Raw genomic sequence first — 16,788 nt, 5'->3', positions numbered from 1 at the left:
GAACATGAGACATCTCAAAGGCAGCCCATTATCTAGGACTATCCCTGCCAAAGTAGGATAGTTGGAAACTGTGTTTTGAAGCTTGGCAAAAGCCTCACAGAGGTTTAAGAAAGTATGTCAGATTTGTTGGTTTGTTTGCAGCTTGCCCTGGAATGTCGCTACTGCTAATGGGGGAAATGCGTTGGCTTTTATAGCCTCTAGAGAACTACGCAAGATTCTGTCACATTTTGATTTATAGAGTGCCTTTTGAATAAGTAATCAAATAGAGCAAAAGATGTGTATCGTGGGACAAAAAGATTTATGAAACATGAAATCCACCCTCACCTTTTTGTTGTTGTTGTTGATAGTGTCAGAATGAGAACTCAGGTAAGACTACAGACAGAATGGTTGAAGGAAGAAAATAAAATCTGGGACATGATTTACAACTTCTCGGGGCTGAATACAGATGTACGCACACCCAACTCTTTTAGTTTTAATATTGGAGACCTATGCAAAATCCTGCTGGGAAAGTCAGTAATTACCAGCTGGGATTCTGACATTCAACCGAGTTGCAATTACATCCATTGAGACCAATGGAAGTTTCAAAATAATTAAATATTAAAAGGGAATGAAGGACGGCAAAGGAGAAGCATGCCTTAGGCTATTTTCTTTTCCCCTGCAGCTTTAATAAAAGGTAGATATTTAAAATGGGAAATGGCCCCAGGAGTACCACAGGCTATTTTTTAAACCCCTTAGTTCTATAAAAGGTTTGGAAAAGCATCAGTCTTCTGCAGTGCAGTTTGACATGTCTGTGGCTCCCCAATCATACCCCCTACCTTTGAAAGTGAATTATTGTATGCATAAATAACAACAACGAATCTAGTGGCACTTTAGATACATATTGTGTGTATGAATGTGACAGAAACATGTATTGTAGTTGGATATAAAAAGCCAATTTTCAAAGGCATATTGTAGAAAACTAAACCTGTTGTTCATAAATGCTGGAAGGCAGGAATGATTTTAAAAAGTGTAGCTCACAGAAACTATGCAGCTCTTTTTCATGGCCTTGTAACCACTCCAATTTTAAGCTGTGACTGGAAATGACATCACATCACTGACTCAAAATGCATCCCTGTGGCTTGGTGGAAGGAAAAATTGTCTCTTGCTCTCAGGACAATTTTCTACCTCTGCTTAGAGGCGAAGTGATTTTCAAATGCTAAAAGAATACTTTGTTTTCATCACGTTCTTTGCCTCAGTCTTCTCACAAAAGGAGATTAGGATTCAACCTGAGCAATACGGAGTGGACAAAATAATAGGGGAAATGCAACCCAAAATAGATTAAAAAGTAGTCCAGGAATACCTGGCAACTCTAAATGAATTCAAGTCTCCAGGGCCAGATGAACTGCACCCAAGAGTATTGAAGGAACTAGCAGAAATCATTTCAGAACCACTCGCAATAATCTTTGAGAATTCTTGGAGAACAGGGGAAGACATCAATACCAGATGAGATTCTGGAGCAAATCATTAAGGAGGCAGTCTGCAATCAGAAAGGAATGCTCTGATTACTAAAAGTTAACATGGATTTCTCAAAAAGAAGTCACTCCAGACTAATCTTATTTTTTTCTTCGATAGTTACCAGCTTGGTAGATGCAGGGAATGCTATAGATGTTACATATCTTGATTTCAGTAAGATCTTCAATAAAGTCCCCCATGACCTTCTTGCAAGCAAATTAGTCAAATGTGGGCTAGGCAATGCTACTATTAGGTGGATCTGAAATTGGTTAAGTGACTGAACCCAAAGGGTGCTCATTAATAGTTCTATTTCATCCTGGAAGGAAGTGACTAGTGGAGTGCCGCAGGATTCAGTCCTGGGCCCAGTTCTGTTAATCAACATCTTTATTAATGACTCAGATGAAGACTCAGAGGGCATGCTTATCAAGTTTGCAGATGACACCAAATTAGGAAGGATAGCTAATTCTCCGGAGGACAGAGTCAGAATTCAAAATGATCTTAACAGATTAGGGAGCTGGGCCAAAACGAACAAAAAGAATTCCAACAGGAAGCAATGCATGGTACTACCCTTAGGCAATTAAAATGAAATGCACACATGAAGGGTGATGCCTGGCTCAACAACAGTCCATGTGAGAAAGATCTTGGAGTCTTTGTGGACAACAAGTTGAACATGAGCCAACAGTGTATACAGCTAAAAAAGGCAAAAGGATTTTGGGCTGCATCAAAAAGAGTATAGTGTCTAGATTGAGGGAAGTCATGATGTTTTTTTATTCTGCTTTGGTTAGACTTTACCTGCAATACTGTGTCCAATTCTGATCACCACAGTTCAAAAGAGAGATTGACAAGCTGGAAGGAGTCCAGAGGAGGGCAACTAAAATGATCAAAGGTCTAGAGACCATGCCCTATGAGGAGCGTCTTAAAGAACTGGGTATTTTAGCCTACAGAAAAGAAGGCTGAGAGGATACATAATAGGCATGTATAAATATGTGAAAGAGTGTCATAAAGAAGAGGGGGCAGACTTGTTTTCTGCTGCCCTTGAAACTAGGACTAGGAGCAATGGATTCCAATTACAGGAAAGGTGAGTCCACCTGAACATGAGGAAGAACTTTCTGACCGTATGAGCTATACAGCAGTGGAACTCTCTGCCTCAGAGTGCGCTGGAAGCTCCTTCCTTGGAAACTTTTAAACAGAGGTTGGATAGTCATCTGTCAGGGATACTTTGATAGTGCTTTTTCTGCATGGCAGGAGGTTGGACTAGATGACCCATGTGGTCAATTCCAACTCTATTATTCTATGATTATGATAATACTACTGTTCAGAAAATGAAATTTTCTCTTATTACTACAACTTTCAACGTGTATATATATATATATATATATATATATATATATATATATACTATTATATAGCAAACAACAAGAAAAATCAAATGGGTTGCTGTGAGTTTTCCATGCTGTATAGGCATGTTTCAGCATTCCCTCCTGATGTTTCACCCAGACCTATGGCAGCTATCCTCAGAGGCTGCAAGGTCTGTTGAACAAACACAACCTCCAAATAATCTACAGGCCCACAAAGAACATCCAACAAAAGCTATGTTTAGCACAGAACAAGAGAGATTATCTCACTTCTGCAGGGGTCTACCGTATGCCATGCAGCTATCGACAAGTCTATATAGGGACCCCCAACCGCAGCATTGCCCAAACATGAATCAAGGAAAATAAAAGGCACTAACTCACCCAGAGAAGTCAGCCATTGTAGAGCACTTGATATACCAACCTGGATACGGCATATTATTTGAGAACACAGAAATGCTGGACCACTCTAACAACAACCACCATGTCAGACTACACAGAGAAACCATTGAAATCCACAAGCATGTGAACAATTTTAATAGAAAGGACAAAACCATGAAAATGAACAAAATCTGGCTACCACTATTTAAAATCAAGACAGTAAATAAAGAACAACACTCAGAAAACAGGGTAATTCCAGACAGGAAACAAACAGGCCTAGCTAACACCTCCCAACAAAGGATTTCCCCAGGCAGAAAAGCAGCCAGACTTTGAAGCTGCAAGGCCATTGAATGCTAATCAAGGTGGCCAATTGCAACATTCATACTTGCCTCAAACAGACAAGACTTCTTTTCCCCACTCTGGACATTCCACAGATATATAAAACCTACTTGCCTAGTTTTCAATAATCCTCACAACCTCTGAGGATATCAAGGAGCCCATCATATGACACAAGGTTACTTCCGGAGGGGCTCCATACAGGAAGCATCCTGCCAGTGTCCTAGGATGCTGCCCAGAGAACATGGGAGGCTTCTAGTGTTCTCATTAGATAGAATGGGGACAGTGTGTGCTTGTGTGTGTGTGTGGGGGGGGGGGGCGGAAGCTGGGCATTGATGCTTCCTCCTATGGGATGGGGAAGGGGATGATGCAGATGTTGTGGGGCATGGGGCAACAGGCTACCATTCTGCCTACCGGACTTGCCCCGCTGCCCAACAAATGCCCCCGCTGTTCTCTGGCTTCAGAACCTCAATGTGATGAGGTCCCTAGACTGCTTTTAAAGATCACAGATCACAACAATTAAAGTCTCCATTCCACTCTCATCTCAGTGGAGAAAGATGTGTGGTATATTTGGGGTTGTCAAAGTCATATGTCTGTGTCCTGGGATACTATATGTTGAATGAGGATTGCTGCACAATTTACTTACAGTAGTTATCAGCTTCCCAGTGGTATATGCTACTGAATCACTGTGTAAAGAGTAATTTAGACCATGTGTTATACAAAGCTTGGAAATGTGATTTTTTGGTATTTCAGGTTCAACTCTCCCAGTCAACATTGGATTGATCCAGTAAGCTTTTTTCTCACTTTACAAGCAATTTAAACAGATATTTCTCCTTTGAAGAAAAATGCAATGAGCTGTTTTACACTCTCCATTACTACCAAGGAGTCATGGCCTGCATTTGAAACTAGTTCTCCTGTGAGAAAATAATATAAGAGACACATTCCACATGTGATGTTATGTTGTAATATTTATATAGCAGGGTATTTTTTTTGAGCTTCCAAAGCAAGAGGGATGTTACAGAAAGATCAAGAGTCACTCTTTGGTTTGGGTGCTTTGCTAAGGATATCAATTAATACTAATAAATCTAAGCAAATGGACAGCTTATTTGACAGCATGGCTAATTCTAGGTAACAGTGAAGGATGGAAATCTCATCTAGGAGGCATTTTCATTGAGAAAAGAAATCTGTCAACTGAGGCACCATCTGTCTTTGAAATCAAGTCTTTCTCTGTATCCGCTCATTATCCCTACAAGGCCTGTTTTCACTCTGTGTGCAAAAGTGTTAGGGACATGTAAAGAGAAAGGTGACAGCAACAGCTAATCACACTTAGAGAGCTCACTATCCCCAGAGGTTTGCCCTGTCCTTGGCTGATGCTTTTCCTCCTTAGCTACTGACAGCTAGTCAGGAGGATTGACTATGTACATTCCAACTCAAAAATACCTAGAAGAGTCTGATGTCCATTGTTTTAAGAAAAAAGTATATGGATATTTCTTGAGGAATCCTCTTTTGATTAATATAATTTTAATGTTTCAATTTGTTGTGCCAGATGTCGGACATGTTTTAGTTGAGCTCACAGACCTTTTGATAAAACAGATAATCTGGACACATTATAATCCAGCTTCAGTGTATTTAACAGTGAAATGGATGACCTTTGCTAGGATAAAGACAGAGAAGGATAACCCTGTTGATTTTCCTTGACTTCTTCACAGCTTTTGATAGACTAATTGTGCTTCTAAGATGTTGGAAATATTATACTTCACTCAATCTATGAGTGAGGAAAGCTCCAAGTCAGTTTGGTTTATTTTGTGAAATCAAACTGTCTGGGAGTCTGCATTACACTTGCACTTTGCATTTTAGTCTTAGAGATAAAATCATATATCTTCTGCCTCTATCTCTGATCCCCTTTAGCAGTTTTAGCCACTTAACTATTTCAATGCCTAAATAATGTTTCCACTTCATCTCGGAAGTACAAACAGGCTTATCAGCATTTTGTTTAAATTGTAAACTACACAAAACAGTGTGAATATATTCATTTTATTTGTTTTCCATAACAGGGTGGGGTTTTTTTTTTTGCTTATTCACAATTTCAAACACATCCAAGTTTACAATTTGCATTGATCTTACAATTCACAGCCTCATTCCATTTTTCCTTTTTCTTAGGAGTATACTTTAACATTTTATGGAATTCCACAGGATCAAAACTGACAGGGCACACTCTGATCTCCTGAATCACAAATATTTCAGATGGTAGGGATATACAAAATTCCACATGTTGTTTCAGATTTCAGCAATTCGGAGATACAAACTGACAAAATAAAAAGTGGGAAGGACCCCTCCAAAACATTAACAAATCAAAATATAAGGCCTTGAAAACCTTCGGAGAAATTTGGAAAAGATTTGTTGATTCAGATCTTTTTTTTCCAATGTAACATACTCCATCACCCCGGGGGAAGGGGCTGACATGATTGTCAAGGGCAGCCGCAAGCCGTTTTTTTCCTTGTCAACCAATCAAAAGAAGAAAGAAACAACCTGAAAAATAGGGTTTCATTTACACTTGAGGTCCAATTTCTATTTACTGCATGTGTTACTGTCATCACTGCTTCATCCCAAAGTCTGTTTGGCACCTTTGCATCTGTGATCATACAATCGTGTATCACTTTCATTATCCCCACTTTTCCTTCAGCTATTACGTTTTTAGCTGCAATATAAGGATTGGTTTTCTGATGCTTTTTAGACAACTCTGAAATTGATTTCCCACAAATTCTCCACCTCTGTCTGATTACAGACAAGCTACTTTATGTGGAAATCTTCTTTCTATCATGTACTCTGAATCCTTGAATTTTGAAAATGCTTGGTGTTTGGATTTCAAAAGCATACAGTGTAATGTGAAAAGTCATCCACAACTGCAAATATGTATCTAGCCCCCGCCCTCACTGGGTTGAATCAGGCCAGCCAAATCTACATGGGCTAATTCAAACAGTCTTTCTGTAGTTCTGTAACTTTTCTTAGAAATAGAGAAAGCCTTCACATTTGCCCTAGAACAAACAAAAATCAAGGAATATCTGGCACAGTTTCAAATTTATGTCAGCAACTTTAGCTAACTTTTGAATTGTTGAAAAAATAGCATGCCCCAAAACTCTGTGCATGCAATGCACACACTGATCATGCAGGGGTTTGTTTTCTAAACATGACACATTAAGAATACTCTCATCAGGCTCTTTGTCTGACATCACATATAAGTTGTTACACAGTTTCCCCTTTTCACTTTCACTTTCAACATCATGCATTTATTTTTATCCAACTCAATTTTATATCCCTGTTGAGTTAAGCTAACATTGAAATACAGTGACACCTTGACAAATGAATTTAATTCATTCTGTGACCATATTGGTAACTTAAAATGCTCGTATGTTGAAGCAAATTTCCCAATTGAAATGCATTGAAATGATATTAATCCATTCCAGCCCCCAATCTGTTTGCCTCCCTCTCACAGAAAGCTGCCATGTGCCTGGCAGAAGAGGAAATCCCAAGAGCAAGTGCTCTACTAGAAAACTCTTTTTTCCCTTCTCACATACTCCTAAAGCAATCCCCCAGCAAACCCTCTCCCCTTCTCCCAGAGGCACCCCAAAACATGGGAGCCCCCCCATCTCTGGCCAGAGGAAAGAAATTGCTGGGAGGGTGCTTGCTTTTGGGATCTTCTCTTCCATCCAGGTGTGAGATGGTTCACTGTGAGATGGAGGTCGATGAAGAGGGAGAGGGAAAGAAGGAGAGCGGACCTGCCACCCTCGCCGCTGTAAGAGCACAAGGAGAGAGGGTGGTAGACGGAGAGAGGAGGCAGGTAGCTTGTAGGTCAAAACAGACTTCATAAGTTAAAACAAAACTTAAGCCGATCGACGATTCGTCTATTAAAACATACGTACATTGGGACATTCATAAGTAGAGGTTCCAATGTATTTTTTTAAACATTAAATGTTGTATTCTGTACAAAACAAACAATAGCATATTCTGTGCAAAATATGTCTCAACTTGTGAATTGCCTTCCGTGGTTTTTGAAGACTCTGTCAAACTAGGAAAAAACTGCTAAAGTTACCTGTTGCTACATTCAAAGTTACTTGTTGCTACAAACTTAGTGAAAAATTGCAACCCTATATTGGGGCATTCACAGGGATGGAAAAGACATATGAATTGAATAAGATGTTTATATATGCATTTAGCTTTTGTGATTTATGAAAACATGTTTGCATCTTTTGGTTCTTCAGTATTTGAAGAAATAGCAACAACATATTTTTCCCTTTTTAAATTATATTCAAATAATTGTGCACAAACTTGTTTTATCTAAAGGGTAGATGTTTTAAAATGTGTTCAATAATAAGTAAAATTTGTTAAAAACTAGATTGCATCAATAGGAGAAATACATATCAAAGTGCACAAATTTCCATGCAGGAAGAAAATGATTTTAAATTAATGTATAATTTTGCATTAATTTACAGTTTTAGCACACATTTAACATATTTTTTAAAGAAGAAATCTTAATGGAAGATGGAGATGAGGGCTACTTCACAGTAACTTTGTCTTTCAGGGAGGTGGAAATTATTGGCAAGGTTTTCTTACAGGATCTTTCAAGCTAGTATAAGACATTTCCTTTGATGCTTGCCATAAAAGTAAAGTGGAAAAAGACAATGTATCATTTCAGCATTGCAGTCATTGTAGGCTCAGTGATTATTATGACATCACTTTCAGGAGAAACTGCAGGATGCTTAAAAGCCAAGAACAATGAAAGATATGAAATTGCTCAGGTAATCTTCCAGCATCGGCTTTCTGTAAAATGAAGAATTGTATTTGTGCACCTTTATATAGCAGCACAATTACCAGCTCACCTTGAATGTTTTCCTTCTGACCCCTTAACAGAAATGTTGATAGGATTGATCTACACATTATGCAGAATGAGGTAATAGGATTATATCAGAGGTGATACTTGAATGTTTGTCCATGTTGAAGAAAAACAGTCACAAAATTCTTCCCATAATATAGTTAAGATAATGTGCTGGAGACAAATGAGATGTGATTTTTATTCTCTCTCATTTAAAAAAATCAAAAGCTTCACAGGGCTCTTATCTAATTACTCTCTACATTATTTCTCCAGTCTAAATTTCCCTTGCTCAAACTGCTATGCATTCTGTGGTGGTGGGATAGAGATGGATCATATATATCCAAGATCTACTGTCACCATATGGCAGGAATAGTCCTAGTTAATCCCAATTTCTTCTGTTTCTTCCCACTTCCCCCCTTTGTCCTCAACATACTTCAGTTGCTGCAAATTGATTTCAAAGTGCAAAAAGTATTTTGCACTCAGTTAACTCAGCAGGGGGGGGGGAAGAGACACGAGATCTTGCTCTTCCTTTATCAAAACTAATTTCCTTCAATTTCTCCTAGTTTGTGTGTTCTTCCTTATCAAGAACTATGCTATTTTAGCCATGCTCTAATCAGGGCCGTAGCCAGAAAAAAAAAATTCGGGGAGGGTTTTGAAAATGAGGGAGGGGATTGAACCCCTAACCCCCCCCCCCCCCTCCGGCTACAGACCAGTTAATATCTGCTTGAGATAGTGCCTGGAGGGACTATTAATTTTTTGCGTCTCATAGACTTAGCATGGGGATTTGGTTAACCAGTCAAAATTCATGAGTAAACCAGGTTTTTTTTAACCTGAAAAATTTCAGGGGGGGGGGTTGAACCCCTAAAAAAAACCCTGGCTACAGGCCTGGCTCTAATGTTACTTGTCTACACATGTCCCAATTTTTATCTGAAATGATGAATGTAATGTATATCTATTTTGTTTCTTCACTTCCCATACAGATTTCATAACTGCTGGGAGACATTTTGATGGGGCAAAATCAGAATCTTTTATTTGGCTACTCATCCCATTGGGGCTTCTTTTTGAATAGATATGAACATGACTGTGCTTTCAATATGAAGCTTGACCCAACACATGGAAGTTAGAAAGAGGGGGAGATTTAATATATTTGCCCTATTGTTCTGATCATTTATTAAGCAGGAACTCTGCACATTATTTTTACATTGGTCGGAATTATCATCCCTTACCTCTGGATATACAGTTTTATTCTGGTGCATATAATGTGATATCATTCAGGCAAATGCAGAGATTATTTTGATTTAAAATGATGCACAAAGGATAGATTTTGGTCATGTTCAATTGCTTAAGGATGAAAATGAATTCCAGTGGATTTAGCAGTCTCCAGAAAATTTGCTTGTACCTTTCTAGATTCATTGTGAGAAGAAACCCACATCATCAAGATGTGGCAGATTTAAAAGGCTAATGGGGTGTTTCAGAGAAATAAAGCATGGACAAAATACTGGTTTTAGGGAAGTCAATGCTGAAAATGTGAATCTCTGAAAAACATAGACTAGGCTAGGCTGAGGTACTAATTTGCTCCAGACTCCAACAAGCTAGCCTAGGAAACCCAATTTCCCTCAATTTGCTCCAAACTTCTAGCTGCCATTTGTGAGGCATTGCAGATTTTTAAAAGAGGTGTTTGAGTGTAGTAGAAAAGTTCTGGAATACATGAGGAAATATTTTCATGTTTCCGTGCATTGACAGCTTACATTATACTTTGGGAACACAATTACCCGAAATTGGACCAAAACATTAAAAAAAATATGGGAAAGAGTTTGGGGGAATTTCGGATTTTATGGGTTGCAATAAACTCTCCCCCTCCCTCCCCCTCCAGTGCAGCTGGGGAAAGAAAGTGGCTTTGCCATCTCCAACCGAAAGAGAGATTTCTAGAAGGGGGTGGGGCTTTTAGGCAGCAGCCCGCCTCTTAGATCACTCACTTTCTGGACATCGAGGAGGAAGGAGTGGAAAGTGAGATCTCTGGGTGGTCGAGGATTTCTGTGAAGTCATCGAGGGAGAGCTTTTCATTTATGCTTTGCTGCTGCTGTTAGGTCTGTATGTGGGCTGGCAGGGTATAGGATTGGGGTTTTTGGGGTTCACCCCACTTCCCCTGTTCTATTCCCACGCTGATGGCTGCTTAAAGAAATTTGTTTTACCTTCCTCCATTGCGATTAATGTAGGGTAAGGTTCAGTGAGGGGTGTGCGCTGGTTGTGTGCCTCCTCCCTGTTCCTCCCTGCCTCCTTTCCGGGGTCAGGGGTGCTGCATTTTCTCTCCTGCTAGGTTTCTGGGCTGTTCGGCTTGGGTGTGGCAGATGAGCATGCATGGCTGGTCTCATTCCTTCCCCGTGCCCCTTTTTCGTGGCTGACTGGTTGGAGGGGAGGTGCGTGGTTGGGTGCCTTTTTCACAGATCAGTTTGAGAGTTTTGGGATCTGGGGAGAGTTTGCCAGGGTTTTGGCGGATCTTTCCTTGCAGTATTGGTCCGGTTTTTTAAGGTTTTTGCGAGCTTTGGCGACGGGCTTTGTGCTTTTTGCCTTCTTCCAGTGCACCCACTGAACTTTGAACTGTTGGGTTTTCAGTTCAACGGGTTGTACTATATGGACAGGGCTCTTCCAATGGGCTGTTCAGTTTCGTGTGCTGCTTTCAAATCTTTTAGCAACTTTTTAGAGTGGGCCCTTAAATCAAAATCAGGTTTATGAACAATCAGGGTTGTTCATTATTTGAACAATTTTTTAATCATAGGAAAGCACGAGAATGCGAATTATTGTTGTATTATTTTCAAGATATGGCTGATCAATTAGGGTTCCCCTTGGCTCCGGAAAAAATGAGGGCCCTGCCACTAAATTGACCTTTTTGGGGATTCAGCTTGATACAGTTCAACAATCTTCTAGTTTGCCTCTTGAGAAGGTGTCAAATTTAATAGATAGGATTCAATCCTTTGTTACCCGTAATAAGGCCACTTTACGTGAGTTTCAGGAAATTATTGGTCATTTAAATTTTGCATGCAGAGTGGTGGCTCCCGGGTGCGCCTTTTTGCGTGTCAGACTCCCGCATCATCATGAGCGGATTACTCAGGGGATTGAGGCTGATTTGGACAATTGGTTGCAATTTTTAAGCCAGTTTAATGGGGTTTCTTTTTGGAGGCAGGACCTATTACTGAAGGATAGCGTCTGATGCTTCTGGAGCCATTGGTTTTGGTGTATTTTTTAATGGGCATTGGTGTGCCGAGTTATGGCCCGAGAGTTGGCACACTAGAGGCATAACCTCTGATCTAACATTTTTGGAGTTTTTCCCATTTTGGTAGCAGTGACAAATTCTACTGTGCATTTTTGGTGCAATAATTAGGCCACTGTGCAGGTTATCAATTCTTTAACATCTAGGTCACCTAGACTGATGGCGGCTTTGAGGATTTTTACACTCTACTATCTAAAGTATAACATATTGTTTAGGGCTTTTCATATTGTGGGGACAGATAATTATCTTACTGATGCTCTGTCCTGTATGCAGATGGAACGCTTCAGGCAGCTTACCCCCAGCACAGATTTGCACCCTCAGAGCATGCCGATCCATCTTTGGAAAATTGGGAAGAGTCCATAGTTCGGGGAATGAAGCTGGTCTTCCAGAAAGTCTTACATCAGAGCGGTGCAGGAGTTCTCTGAGTTCAAGAAGTTGTATGCTATAAGTTCTGTTTCACCGGTTCCATATGAGCACGCCACACAATTTGGCATTTTTCTTGAAGAGGTTGGCCCCTCAAACCATTCGTGCTAAGTTATCCACCCTGGCTTATTGGCTCAAGGCCCAGGGTTTTCCGGATGTCACAGCCAATTTTCGGCTGTGCAAATGGCTGGAAGGCTTGTCTAGAGAGCGGGTTAGGCCACGTGACAGTCACCAGCCATTGACCCCGGAAATAATTAAGGATTTAAAGCAAATTTAGCCCCAAATTTGTGTATCCCAATATGAATCTGTTCTATTTCAGGTGGCAGCTCTCACCGCTTTCTTTTGGGCCCTTCAAGTTAGTAAGTTGGTCGCCTCCTCAAAGGTGGATCAATCTCGAAGGGCTCTTCAATTTTCGGAACTGCAGTTCTAGCAGGACAAATTAGAATTGGTGATTCAGTCTTCTAAAATGGATCAAAGGAGGAAGGGTTCCATTATTAAATTGGGATGTTGTAGTGACTCTGAAATATGCCCAGTTGCAGCATTAACTTCTTATGTAGCATGCAGGGGGGCAGCTCCTGGTTTCCTCTTTTGTCTCCGGGATGGAGCACCACTGACAAAATACCAATTTTGGGCCTTGACTTCAAAAGCTTTAAAAATTTTGGGGATTAAAGATCAGAAATTTGGTACCCATTCTTTTAGAATCGGGGCTGCTTCCACTGCTGCTGTAATGGGTTATTCAGTAGACAAAATTAAATCTTTGGGAAGATGGAAATCTGGAGTGTATCGTGCGTACATGAGTCATATGCTGTGTTAGTTACTGGGATTTGTTTTTTGCAGAACCCACCCTGTTGGCGAGTAGATGTCGCGTCCTGATTTGCGGGCACAGTTATGTGCACTGGGCAGAGCAACAGGCGTGCAGAGGTCCCTACGGTCAACATCTCAGCCTTGCTTCCTTGCCCTTCATGGAATGAAGGGGAAGAAGAGGTCTGTGGGGGGAGGGTTTGCTCCTGTTGTTGTTGGGTCAGGGGACCTTATTGTTATTCATTTGGGAGGCAATGATTTGGGACTGCTTAAAGGCAGGGCCCTCTTTCCTCAAGTTTTGAAGGACATGCACAAGATCCTAGAGGTGTGGCCTCATACCAGATTGGCATGATCAGCAATTATTCCTAGGCCATGTTGGCCCTATGGAATGGCAAAAAGTTGGACAAAGCTTGGAAACGGGTCAATCGGGCCCTTCGAAAAGTTTTGGAGAATGGCATGGGTTATTATATCCCACATGACACCATAAGCTTCAATTATCCGAATCTGTATCGTGCTGATGGGATCCATCTGTCCTATCTGGGCAACCAAATTTTCCTAGCTGACCTACAGAAAGGAATTAGGAAAATTCTTGAGAATTTGGTGGGGGTCAGGAGTTAAATAGACATTTGCTCCTTATCTGTGGTGGAATGCTTAGGGGAATCTCTTATTTTGATGTGCATCACAAGGCACCACAGTTTTGGTGTTGGCCAGAGGCGTGAATCCTCGCTTAGGGTTTGTACAGCCCCGGAGAGGGTGAACGATTATGGCCTTGGAATGGGAGACTTTGACCTCATTTGTTTTGGAGGCAAAACTCTCCACCACATTCCCCTTCAGGTCATCCAGATTCAGTTATGCTGGGGACCTGGTGTTTTGCCCTAAATTCAGATAAAAGGATGGTCGGGCAGGACCTATATTGGCTTATACCTTACCAAATTTATAGATGGCTATTGATATTTTGGTCCTAGTTCCAAATCAAAAGTTACATAGGTAACTATCAATAAAGTCGCCCACTTTTAAACCCAAGTCTATTTGTCTTGTCTCATTATTTCGGGGGGGGGGGGGGCTTGGAGGGCAAAGAAAGGCTCCAATGACATTGCCCTGCCCTGATGCAAATAATGAGAAAGGCCTACAGTAATCTATAAATGTTAACTTGATAGTGACATAAGAAATAATCCATAAATGGAGACTTAGGAAAAAACACTTAAAATTGCACGAATGTTTATATGAGAAGTAAAAGCAAAATTTTATAAGTCTGTGCAACAAAAAATGTGGTTGGGATTCAACAATTTTTTTGCTACTCCAGAGACTTTAGACTGATTTTCTATTCTCTCAATCATTTTTAAAATTAGTTTACTGATTAAATGTGTTTTGTTTCATTAACCGATTAATTAGGTGACTAAAAGACACTTCAGAGAATCTGAACACAAATGAAATTGAGAGGATATTTATTTAAGCTCTGGATGTTTCGTTTAAATGGCACCAATACAGGATAATGCAGAACATCATCATAATCACTGAAATCTACTCTCCAAGTCCAGCTACAACTGAAATCTAATTAACACCCCATGTTTTTATATCTGATTAAGCAATTATACCCATTTAATTGGCTAGAACTTTCAGCTTTGTATTCTAAATTTATTAAAACCTTTTAAACTTTTGTATACATTAATCTTGGGGGGGGGCGGAGAAAAAATCTCATGGTGAATGGCATTGGAGGAGAGGAAGGATTTTTTTTGTACATGAGCTAACTTTGAGGCAGGAGTTGGAAAGAGAGTGCAGCCACTGACGCCATGTTAAGCACTTGTTTTGCATCTGAAATATCAAAATGTATTTCATGCTCTTCAAGGAACATGGAAAAATTCTTCCAGGTTTTTGCCTCTAGAGCTATTTTAAATCCAGGAGAGACCTCTTTATAATTTAAGAGTCAACTAGAGGTTGATGGTTTATATCCTGGGAAGGACGCAGAGAGCATCTGCTGCACTTGAAATGCCTCTTATATTTTAAAAAAATAGCAAAAAATGTGCAATGTTCTTGGGTTCCTCAAACCAATTCTAGAGATTACACACTGAGGGAACATTTAATGCTCAATAAACTCTATTTTCTTTGCTTTTGCTCTCTCTCTCCCATGAGCTTTACAAAGTACTTGGAGACCATTTAGCTATTCCTGTTTGTTTGTTTGAAGAAAGCTTTAATGTGAGTTATTGGTGGAATGTTAAAATAGTGTGCATATAGTACTGTGATGTTTATAATATGATTATTTAAATATGTATTAGTGGTTGCTAATTAACCTGGAAATGTCAGTCTATTTATTATTTATTTATTTACATCACTTTTACCCCGCCTTTCTCTCTGAGGAGACTCAAAGCGGCTTACAGTAAATAGGCAAAAATTCAATGCCTAAAAACAATGTAAAAACAACAATTCATATAAAACAATCTACAAAACAAAAGTTCATATAAAACAGGTACCATTACAAAATAAAATCACATTATATAAAATTTTAAGAATGTCCAAGATTAAAATCTATTCATCCAGAATCCTCAAGTCTTCGTACAGGTCATGTAAAGTCCATGTTCTTATTCATTAAAAGCTTGTGTGCACAGCCATGTCTTTAAGGCTTTCCTGAAGCCTAGGAGAGTTGGTATCTGCCATATGTTGCTGGGGAGGGTGTTCCACAGCCGAGGAGCCACCACCGAGAAGGCCCTGTCCCTTGTTCGCACCAGCCTTACCTGCGAGGCTGGTGGGACCGAGAGCAGGGCCTCCCCCGATGATCTAAGAGTTCTAGAAGGCTCATAGGGGGAAATACGTTCGGACAGGTAAGATGGGCCAGAACCATTTAGGACTTTGTAGGTCAAAACCAGCACTCTGAATTGGGTTCGGTAGCATATCGGCAGCCAGTGGAGCTGGCTCAGCATGGGAGTAGTACGCTCCCTGTAAGCCGCTCCTGTTAGTAGTCTGGCTGCCGCCCGTTGTACTAGTTGGAGCTTCTGAGCCGTCTTCAAAGGCAGCCCCACGTAGAGCGCATTGCGGTAGTCCAAACGAGCTGTAACCAGAGCGTGGACCACCATGGCCAAGTCAGACCTCCCAAGGAACGGGCGCAGCTGGTGCACAAGGCGGAGTTATGCAAAGGCTTCCCTGGCCACCGCCGAGACCTGGCGCTCCAGGCTCAGCGATGAGTCCAGGAGAACCCCCAGACTGCGGACCTGTGTCTTCAAGGGGAGTGCGACCCCATCCAACACAGGCTGTAACCCTATTCCCTGTTCAGCCCTGCGACTGACCAGGAGGACCTCTGTCTTGTCTGGATTAAGTTTCAATTTGTTCACCCTCATCCAGTCTGACACAGCGGCCAGACACCGGTTCAGGACCTGAACAGCCTCCTTAGTGACATGTGGGAAGGAGTGACAGAGCTGGACATCATCTGCGTACAGATGACACCGGACCCCGAAACTCCGGATGATCTCTCCCAGCGGCTTCATGTATATGTTAAACAACATGGGGGACAGTATTGACCCCTGCGGAACCCCACAAGTCAATGGTTGTGGGGCCGAGCAGGTGTCCCCCAATGACACCATCTGGGAACGACCCTCCAGGAAGGACCGGAGCCACTGCAGAACAGTACCCCCGAGACCCATCCCAGCAAGGCGCCCCAGAAGGATACCGTGATCGACGGTATCGAAGGCCGCTGAGAGGTCCAGCAGAACCAGCAGGGACACACTCCCCTGTCCAGTTCCTGGCGTAGATCATCGACTAAGGCGACCAAGGCTGTCTCGGTACCATGTCCCGGCCTGAAGCCAGACTGCGCCGGATCCAGAAAATCAGTATCTACCAAGAATGCCTGGAGTTGTGCAGCCACCACATGTTCCACG

Source organism: Anolis carolinensis, chromosome 1 (genome assembly GCF_035594765.1).
Source record: "Anolis carolinensis isolate JA03-04 chromosome 1, rAnoCar3.1.pri, whole genome shotgun sequence".
NCBI lineage: Eukaryota > Metazoa > Chordata > Lepidosauria > Squamata > Dactyloidae > Anolis > Anolis carolinensis.
Note: the sequence above shows the minus strand (reverse complement) of the source record.